The 11,004-nt window shown below is 36.7% G+C and overlaps 1 protein-coding gene across 1 annotated transcript in view; it reads left to right on the top strand.

Annotated features, from left to right (window-relative positions):
* Positions 1 to 693: 693 nt before the first annotated feature.
* LOC145996279 (uncharacterized) overlaps positions 694 to 11,004 on the top strand; it is a 174,456-nt gene continuing 164,145 nt past the window's right edge. The window contains exons 1-2 of the mRNA XM_083132706.1: positions 694 to 838; positions 4,988 to 5,118. The gene's annotated coding sequence lies outside the window, so the exon portion shown is untranslated. The remainder of the gene's footprint in view (positions 839 to 4,987; positions 5,119 to 11,004) is intronic.

Here is an 11,004-nt window from a genome sequence, read left to right as displayed (position 1 = left end):
TAGGTGACCGCAGGGGGGGGAGGGCATTTGCCTCCCTGAGATATCTAGAAAGAATTAACGTAATTCGAATAGTGAAATTGTAGATATATTTTATTCGCGATCCCAGTCCCGACTTTTCGGAATACCGCACATTCCTCAAATGATGTAAATGCTGTGTACGGGATCCCGAAAAGTTGTGACCCGGATATCGGGGGAAAAAATTTCCGTTCCGATCCCGAAATCGGGAAATGATTTCCCGACTTTTCGTTATCCTAAGCAGTCGAGAAATGCCGAACGGTCGTTTTAAAATCAAGTGTTTGAAAATTATCGGAAATTGTTAGTTTTTATTCCAGAAATGCAAAAACAATGACTTAAGGTAAAAATGACGTGTACAATTCGAGATTTATAGAAGTTCGGGAAATGTCTACCACTTCCTTTCCGGAAAATTTCCCGACTTAGTCCGGAAATGGCGAATTTTTCACATCCCGAATGCAGGGAATATCGGGATTTCAAAAATTCTGCACCAAGAAATACCCACGATACCGGTAGATATTGGAATGTGCAATTGCTCATTAATATGAGTACTGCCATCTACACACCCCTAATGCCAGCGTAAGACGCTGCAAAGAAAACTGGCAACGTTGTACATCTTCCGTCTCGCGAAATGCATGGATCTCGCGCATGCGTATTAATACAACCCAATTGTACAAATTTTTATAAGCAGACAGAAATAGGGGAGGATTACCATAATTTATGTCGGCTTTGCTTGACAAACACTAGTTCGAAACTGAACATCTGCCTAGATGAAGGACAAAGACGAGATATTCAAAGGAAAATATTAAATTGTCTATCCCTCATTGTGAGTATATTTTATTATTTGTAAGCATCACTTTTCATTTATTAGTTCATGAAGCTTGGATAATATATACCTTTAACAATATTTTGGGGGCTCACCTAGCCTTTGGCAAACCTTTGGAATAAAGGCGGCCAGAGTGTGTTGCTGATCACATCACATCCAAAATGCCCGAGATCTGGAATATGCAGGGCACTACGCCCTGCCTTTGTGGCACGATGCTAAATGCACGGGGAACATTTCCTTGGTACTAGCTAGTTTACTATCCTTCGGACAGACTTCTTCATTTCTACAGAAGAAACTACTTACCGTAATAAGTTCCTGTAGTATTGTCTAACATCTGGAAGGTGTTTTGTGTGATGTGGGAATGTTTCATAGCGGAAATTCAACCATTGACGCATAGCCCGACGAACCATTTCCGGTAAGGTTAGGTTAGGTAGGATCACAATAGGTTACAATAGTTAAAAATTGGTTTCGAAAAAAATATGCGTAGCCCCACACACCATTCTCACATAGCCCCACAAACCATTTGCGGAAACGTACGTTCTTCAGTTACAAAAACACTTTTTTTTAAAAAAAAAAAAAAATTGATCAAAAAAATGTGAATACACATTAAAAAATGATCCGCGAAGCAGATAGGTAAGTACAAATATCAAAAATTGACGAAACTCACGAGGTTATAGGTGTCCAAAGGATAGTAAAAATTTACCGGTTTTTGGGGCTAACGTCAATGGTTTGTGAGGCTAACGTCAATGGTTTGTGACGTATTAGCATAATTTCAAATCCGGGCAGGTATTTTCTGGTGAACGAGGTTGCAACACTGCATAAATCGACAAAACACTTCCACAATGTGCCCTGAACCAGTACGCTATCGCCCGCCATAATGTGTTACAGAATCGAAATAACAAGTAACAGTAAGTACTTGTAAATCTAAGAAATAGACATTGAGATGCATTATTTCACTTTAGGAAATGTTCCGCATTCCAAAATAGTACGTTAGCAATGTAAAAAAGTCCGAAATATATGTTTCATAGGTGTTTCCCCCATACTATAATGGTACCCTCATTACTTTAAGGAAGGTTCAAATTTCGTGTGACAATGATTTCCAAAATTCTACGATAATTAGTCTTTGTGCTAGGAGAAATCATGGTAAATATCCGATATCGCCCGAACGGATTTCTTCAAATTTACAGGAGAAACTATTTACTGAAATCAGTTTCCGTAGGATTGTCGAAGTTCTTGGAGGTATTTTCGGTAACAGTTTCATAGATCGGAGACATATTAAAATAGCATAGTTTGTGTTTCACATGGTTCGTACTTACCAATTGTGTATTGTGGAACACAGTTCGAGGTGCCATTATGCTTTTTACACGAAAACAAACTCAATTTTTCACATTCCGAGTGCTTTTTTTTAATTCCTTTCTTCGCTTCCGGAACACATAGTATGGTGGGCACATCTTGACTCACGTTGTGGTTATGCAGTGTTTCAACCTTCTTCACCGAAAAATACCTACTATCGTGTTCGTCACCAGTGGAAATTATACATTATGCACGGGTAGCTGACGGATAGCCCCACAAACCATTTCCAAAAAGGTTAGGTTAGGTTTGGTTGGGTTAGGCAAGCATAGTAAAAAAAAAAGGGGTTGAAACACTGACAGGGGCTGACGTCATCAAATGTACGCAGCATCCGGTTGTTGTAGGGCAAGCAAATGAAAGCAACATCAATTGTGCGTTGCTGTGATATTTCTCTTGAAAAATGAATGATTTCCCGGTTAAATATATTCCAGATGAAAGAAAATACCTTGACGAACGTTGTAAACCTTTGAAAACCTCATTTCCGTAAGTAGTTTCTTGTGTAAAATTGAAGAAATGTGTCTCCGATGTATGAAACTGTTACCGTATTTTCTTTCGCGGAAACTGAAAACTTTACCAATGCTGCAGAAGAAGAAATAATCGCTTTTTAAGTAAGGAACTTGCATTTTCTGTATCATTATGCCGTTGTTTCCATTATGTGTGTGCAGATGGCATGAGCATCAAAAGTCACACGGTCTCGCCATTGTTTTCAAACGTGCCTTTTTTTACGAGATTTTTTTTAAACTATGCTTACCTAACCCAACCTAACCTAACCTTGCTGGGAATGGTTCGTGGGGCTATCGTGAATGGTTTTTGGGGCTATCCATCATTGGTTCGTGGGGCTATCCATCAATGGTTTGTGGGGCTATCGTGAATGTTTTTTTTGGGGCTATCCGTCAATGGTTTGTGATAACATAATGAACATGAAAGTAGGTATTTTTTTGGTTAAGAAGGTTGAAACACTGCATACCCACTCTAAATCGACAAAACACAAGCAGATGCCCGATGATCCATGACGAGTGCATGCCATATTGTCTGTTACCTAAGCAGAACAAGGAAGACAAATAATGACTCGTAATATGAATAGTTGACACTATTTTATAGAAAAAGGCATAACCTCACCTTAAAGAATCTTCCGCAATGCTGAATAGGTAAGTATCAATGCTAAAATTAATTAAATAAACGAGTGAGAGGTGCTCGGGTATTATCGGATAATTTCCGAAATTATAAAACAATCGGAACCGTTACCGGTGCAGACAACAAATACACTACTTGACTCCAAATCAATGAACTAGACGACTCGGTGTTGCACCGTGCAACCAACTAGACGCTAAGGTGCAAACAGAGTCAAATCTAGTCAAAAAGTGCAGCCAACTACATGGGGCTATAGGAATATATGGGTAAAAATTTGGTATTCCCCGGTCACCTATAACTTCTTCTTTTGACATTCGTACTTACCTATCTGCTTCGCGGAACATTCTTTAAGGTGTATTCAAGTTCTTTTAATAAAAGTAATTGCAATTTTTCACATTACGAGTACTTCTTTCTTTCTTTCTTTTCGCTTGCCTGAGACACAATATGGTGCGTACACCTTCCTAGATTATCGCACGTCGTGCTTGTGTTTTGCTGATTTTCATTCGTTATGCAATGTTTCAACCTTCAGAACCCAAGAAATACTCATGAAAAAAGCTCATCTGATCTAATATTTTTAAAAAGTTTTTCACATTGTTTTACGAAGAAAATTGTAATGATTCGTGGGGCTTTCCATGAATGATTTTTGGGGCTATCCGTCCCGGAATTGGTGGGAAATTTGAACAAAAAAAAATATTTTCATTTGAAATTTTTGAGTCCAAATTTCCCACAGATTCCGGGCTCCACCCCTGGGGTAATTGACCTACCACTACCGTGGCCCTGCCTCAACTCTGGCTACCTGACTTTCTCTATAGAGTCCCTGTTAAAAGCATGTTAGAAATTGGCCGGAGTCACCTGCCCCCAAATGGGCCCTAAACTTTTAAATTTGAAAAAATCTGTTTTCTGTTCAAATCTACATGGAACTCTTTTAAACTGTAACTTCTCACGTCCCTGGACTCTCTTTGAACACGCATATACCCACAGCCCATTCCTTCAAATGAGTAGCTTACATTCACTGCCACATTTTGGACATTCCTTTCCTTTCTTCAAGATCCCATGTTCAATTAAAAAATCCACAGGATGTTCCGCACCCGGTACAAATTTCACCACGACACGTTTTGTTTCTAACTTTTGTTGCTAACACAGACAGTTTGAAACACTGGATACCCAATGAACATGAACAAAACACAGTCACGATGCGTGATGATGTACGAAAGGGTATGCGCCAAAGGCTATTCTCTGTCAGAGAATTAATTTTCAACAAAGAACATGAATTTTCGCTATCACACAAAACACCTTCCAGATGTTAGACAATGCTACAGGAACTTATTACCATAAGTAGTTTCTTCTGTAAAAATGAAGAAATCTGTCCGGGGAATATCAGATTAGTACCCAAAAGGGTCACATTTTTCTTATAGTGAAACCAACATTTTTCACTTGGTGGTTTATTTTCTTATGTATTTTAAGATATCCATTTCCTATAACCCTATCTATAGCAAAAGTAACCACAAGTAATTGGAGTATCGAAGTCTGACATTTAATATGCAATTTGTAAATATCTACTTTTGGGGTAGGCAAATAACATTTTCATAAATACCTATTATTTACCTACACAGTTTGTAAATACCCATGCTCCAACCCTACTTATGAATTCAATTTTCTCCATCTCAGGTTACAGAGGATGACAGTTTGCCAAAGTTTGTGTGCTATTCGTGTGTAGACAAGCTAGAAGATTTCCAGGATTTCTCAAGGAATACCTGTCGTCTGCAGAAAAGGGGCGCAAGAGGAAGTCGAGTGTTAAGGTAAAGATAATTTTATACTTGAACAAATGGTGGCATGTTTAAAAGTAAGTCATACTTTATTTGTTCATTGCGTGGTAATACATAGATGCATTTTTAAAAATTAAAATTTTTACACCTGCTATTACTGAGAATGGAATCATGTATTCTTTTGTGAAGACCCATAGTGAAAGTGGTATGTGGTTTTCTGGGCTCTTGTGTATAAAATTGTTTTTTTATTACTCTATTCTCCTCAATATTTTGAATAGCAATGCATTTTTGTGGATGTAGGAAGTGACCCTTTCCAAAGACATCCAAATGACAACCTCGCTTACACATAGCAGACTCTGGTCTGCATTGTTGCAGACTAACGAGGCTCTAGCACTTGAACCTGTAGCCTGTAAGTAGATAGCAAAATGTGGCTTCGAGCGCACCTAAATTTAAGGGGCAACTTTTCACCCAAAATCATAATACCTTTGATCCTTGCTTTCTGAATAAAGCATCTAAAACATTCTGTGGAAAATATTTTAAAGTTTCTCTTAATTGTTTCGATTCTAAGTTGGATGATAGAGCATCTAAACTGCTTGCTAGGAATCTAAACAAATCTATAAATCTTAATTCAATATAACCACCATCAGCCATTCTTAAAACTTTACTAAATGAAATGTATTTTTCTTCATTGTCTGCAATTAATTTAAGATTACTCTTAATGCCTTTGGCCTGAGCCTCTGCACTGTCCTCTCCCAGGTTTCTGACAAATAGATGACAATCATAAGAACTTAAATTATGGAACAGAATTGGAATAAACAATGGCCGTCTATATTTTAAATTACAATTTCTACAGGCCGCACCTCTGTACTTTGAGCTATAGTGATCGTGTTCTCTGACTTTCTGATTTTGTTTGGTAAACTCTTTTTTGCATAGATAGCATATTTTAGCCTTCATGTGCTCATCCCAATTTACATCTGTCATAGTTTCATTTTCCTTTAATAGTTTATAGATCCTTTTGGCTTGGACTGTAATCTGTTTTATAAATCTTTTATCAGCATTTTCTCCTCTATAAATTTTTATAGGATTTGTAATGTTTTCGTAAACACTCTTAATATAAAGTCCATAACTACAAGGAATATGGAGTTGAGTTTTTTGAGTATACGAATTTTCTGGATTTGGTTCACAGCTTTGAATTGGTTTTAGAATGGATTCAAAATCGGAATAAATTACATACGGATGCCTCAACATTCTTTGAATATTTTTAAATGATATTTTAGGTTTAATTTCTATTCCATTTTCTATGTTAGATTTAGGCATAACAGGTAAACAGGTTTCATTGTTATTACATATTACTTGATGTTTCTTAACAGCTTCTTCTCTTCTAGAACTATAATTTAAACATCTTCTACAGAAATATTTTTTATCTCTATTAATTTCTAATTGATTATTCAATAAACGACTTAAATTTTTAATCCAACAATAATGATTTCAAAATAAAGTAGATCAATATTTTTATTATATTCTTGTTTCTTGTTATGGTATAATGGATAAAATACTTGTTCTTTATCTTCAAACCCAAATACCGTTATGTTAAGTTTATTTAATTTTTCAAATTTAGGAATGTCTTGAATTTTAACTGGAAATTCAATTCCATTAAAATTTAATAAATCTTTGTATTGTGGCCTATCAAGAGTCACTGATGTGCAGCTCTGTTGCACATAATGTGACCATCTTTGTGGATCTTTTTTTGGGTTTTTTTAATGCACATGAAACTGAATATTTAAAACACTTATTATCTTTGTTTCTAATATTAATACAAGGCTGTTTATCCTTAATTAATTTGGGTAAATCTTTATGTGATGATCCGCTTAATGGTTTATATTTATTAATATTAATTCTTAAATTGTTTATTCTGCTTAAAGTCCAACCTGATCCTTTGGCTTCTAATTCATCACATCTGTCTATAAATAGATCTCTTTGTATATCCCAGAAATTAATTAAATCATTTTCTCCTCTTATTATTACATTGGGTAACTGAAACTTATGAACCATTTCTTGTTCTAAATTTTTAAAATCACATTCTAACTCTAAATTAATTTTAATGTTTTTATGCATATCTAAAGCATTTTTAATAAGATTATTTGCTTTATCCTTAATTGAGTTCATATAGTAAGACAAATCAGAATCTCCTTCTTTATTGTTATGTTGATAAGTTAATAACCTACCTTTAAAAGCAACTTCAACTAAAATAAAATCAGGTTCAGGATTATGTTTTGCTTTATGAAGCTGAAGTCTAGTTTCTTTAATATACTTTCCACAAAGCACGGCTTCGCCATTTGGTGATGTACCAATCACCGCATCACATTTTATTTGTTTGACTCTCTTTTTCTTTTGAGGAGCTATTATACTTTCATCAAAAGGAAATACATCGTTGATTTTCTTATTTTCTTTTTCTCTTTTGATTCTTTTATATTGCTTAATAATTTCTCTTATTAAATCAGATTTTTTATATCTTGTAATGTATTGTATTTTTAGTTCTTTAGCAATATTATATAACTCTGGTAGTTTAAGTTTATTTAAACGTTGTTCCATTTTAAGACAACCAATTTATTATAAAAAAAATTATTCAATAAACACCTATTCCCCTTTTGTGTAAATTTGATTGCAGGTGTCTTTTATAGAGTGTTTTAGTATAATATTTACCACATTCACATAGCAAACGCTCACAATTTGTGTAGATTTTACATTGTTTACATCTTCGATCAGTATGTTTGCAGTTGTAAAATTCATCTGGATGTTTAAATAGTAAACAAACAGAACATCGAATGTCATCCATTTATTTAGGAAAAGATATTTTCAATAAATCCATTTTGGCTAAAGTTTTAATTTTATTCTCGTGTTCTTTAAATTGAGCATTCATATTTCTAATTATTATTCTTTCTAACTCATTTTTTGCAGAATCTTCGGATCTGTATAAACCTTGCACTCTTCTTTGAAATTCAGCGATTTGTATTGAATCAACTTGATTCATTTATTTATACCCAATATTTTTTCAATTTAGAAAATTGGGCTAAGCCACAAAGTGTTCGAAGGACTTAGTAAAGTGCGCGTGCATTATAATTATAAATAAAATAATTATAATAAAAACAAGAATAACAATAAATACTCTAAGGTTTATTTAAGTTTGAAGTTTTAGGCAAATCATCTTTGCTGATCAAAGACGAACTCTTAACATTTTTTATTGCTTTGTTTCTGTAAATAATGATTTCCTTCATTGGATGCTTTTACATAAGCTCTGCTTACTTTATTTTTATAATCTTCAGGAATAGAAATTCTTTTAAATTTTTTATCTAATTCTTCTTCATCTACATCAATTTCATTCATTAATTGAACACATTCGTCTGGTTTAAGTGTTTTACTTTCTCTTGAAGTTAATGACAGTGATATGCCTGGAATACTAACTTTTGCTTCTTTTTGTTTCTCGTTGTACTTCTTTGCTAGAGCATTATGTTCATCACGTTCTTTTTGGTATGCCTCTTCTAATTTATTAATTATATCCTTATACTTTTTATTCTTTTGAATTGAAGCACTTAACATTATCCGTTTACAATCTGATTCACACATTTTGGAAAATAAAATAACAAATAATGAACGGAAGTGTTGTTTTTGTTCATCTGTAACATCTAAACTATCTATTTTATCAATTAATTCGTTCATCAAACCATTATATTGTTTCGCCGTTTTAGTAGTCAACTTATTATTACTAAACGCTAAAATATCATTAAAATTGATTTTAGATAAATCTTGAACACTTTTAACTGTGTCATGAAATGTTTTTAGAGTTATTTGGTTTGCCATTTAGTAAGATAATTTTTTTTTATTTTTCCTTTTACCGATTACCAATTACCAGTTACTATTCCTATAGCTGTTCCTATTACCTTGCCAATTACTATTCCTATTACCGTTCCGATTTCCTTACCTTTTGCTTTTCTAGTAGTGCAGATTAGAGAGTTCAACGTCAGAAAATGGGGCTCGGTGGGGCTTGCCTTAATGGATTTTTCTCGTAAGGCATGAGCCCCATTTTCTGGCAGTGTTGCCAGCTGCTTACTCGAAAAAATCACCAAGATTTTTTTTTGGGTCTAACCTAGCCTAAAAACAAGGAGCTGGCAATCTTGCTTGAGGCTCGCCTTAATGGTTTGCTCTTGTAAGGCATAAGCTCTATTTTCTTGCAGTGTTGCCAATATTTTACTTGAAAAAATCACCAAGGTTTTTTTTTTGGGTCTAACCTAGCCTAAAGCAAGGAGCTGGCAACCTTGCTTGAGGCTTGCCTTACAGTGCATAAAGCAAGAAGCTGGCAACCTTGCTTGAGGCTTGCCTTACAGTGCATAAAGCAAAGTTGCCAACCTACTGGTACTTTTGCCATAGCCTTTTACAAAAAAGAGAGAGGAGAGAGAGAGGGAAGAGTTAAACAACCGACAGCTGCCAACACCCACCTACAGCCTTTTTTTTTTCTTGGTCTAACCTAGCCTAAAGCAAGGAGCTGGCAACTTTGCTTGAGGCTTGCCTTACAGTGCATAAAGCAATTTTTGCCAACCTACACACACTAAACAAGGAGAGCCGGCAACAAACACGCACTGCCGTAAAAGAAAGTAGCGTATCGCATCAGTGCGTCGTTGTCGTTGGCCGCTCTTCGAAACGTGATCCTCAGTCCCCCCTTCCACATGATCTCCTTGTAGTCCGAGAAGAAACCGGGCAGCAGACGCATGGGAAAGAGCACCGTGTGACTTCTCGTCGATATTTTGGTCCCGGCTTCGAATCCCCCGGCCTGGTAGTACGCTGCGTCCGTTTTGGATAATTTCAACGTTCCCACCGCCGTCGACGTAATGCCTGGATAATCTATTCTGTCGATGACGGTGTTGTGTTTCCTCACCTCTACCTGCGAGAACAGGTGAGGCACGAAGTTGTCCACGAGTATCAAGTTTGCTGCTGCGGGAAACGCGTCTCCGCTTTCTTTCTTCACCACGTCGAATTGAAGGTAGAGGTCCGCTCTGTGAGGATGAACGAACCCATCGCCTACGTCCACGTCGTATTCGATCTCCCTGTTCGCCTCGTTGAGATTGGCGAACGTGCGACGGTTGGGGGGGAAAGATTGCAATTCGTAACTTTCGATTTGCTCCATTTTACATGTATGGTTATTTATTATATGTTGATCTCCACGATGGCCGTCGTAGTGGCACCTGCGAAATCCACCACGTCTCCTTTCTCGTTCGTCACCACCAACTCTATGTCGTCTATGCGGTTGCGACATACTGGAAAATAGATCGGCGAAGAGGGCGTGTAGATGATCGGTTCCATGAACTCGGAACTTGGTTTGAAAGTGGCTATGATTCCCGTCTGCTTGTGACTTCCTAACAATCCGTCTGAAGATTTCGTGATCATACCTTCGGCCACGTTACAGTGTACGTTCAGAGTCTCTATGGCCAAGAATTTAGGAATGTTGGTTGCTACGTGCTTGATGCCAGCTTCGAGTTTGGTGTCGTTCTCGAAACCTAAAAGTTCTCCCATGGTGCCCAGGTCCACGGTCTCCGTCGCGGATAGGATTTCCACTCTGTGCGTGACCGAATTTTGAGAAAGGTATGTGCCTTTGGGTAATTGAGCTTGCAAAGTGGAAAGATTGTATTGTCCTGGCGTGACGACGATGTGTTCGCTTCCGACGCTAATTTTGTTGTTGTGCTGCGTGACGTTAGGTATGAGGTACATGCTGTAGAATGCACGCAGAGCCACGGATTTAGGATAGACGATGTCGTCGTGCAGCGTGAGTTTCAAGATTGAAGATTCGCTCGTGAGATGGAACACGCCCATCCTAGTGATGCTGTTTGAGGTTCCACAATGCTTTCTGGAAATCCTCGATCGTAGGGT

Source organism: Lepisma saccharinum, chromosome 12 (assembly GCF_977018435.1).
Source record: "Lepisma saccharinum chromosome 12, izLepSacc3.1, whole genome shotgun sequence".
Lineage (NCBI taxonomy): Eukaryota > Metazoa > Arthropoda > Insecta > Zygentoma > Lepismatidae > Lepisma > Lepisma saccharinum.
This window is presented reverse-complemented; position numbering and strand designations above follow the sequence as displayed.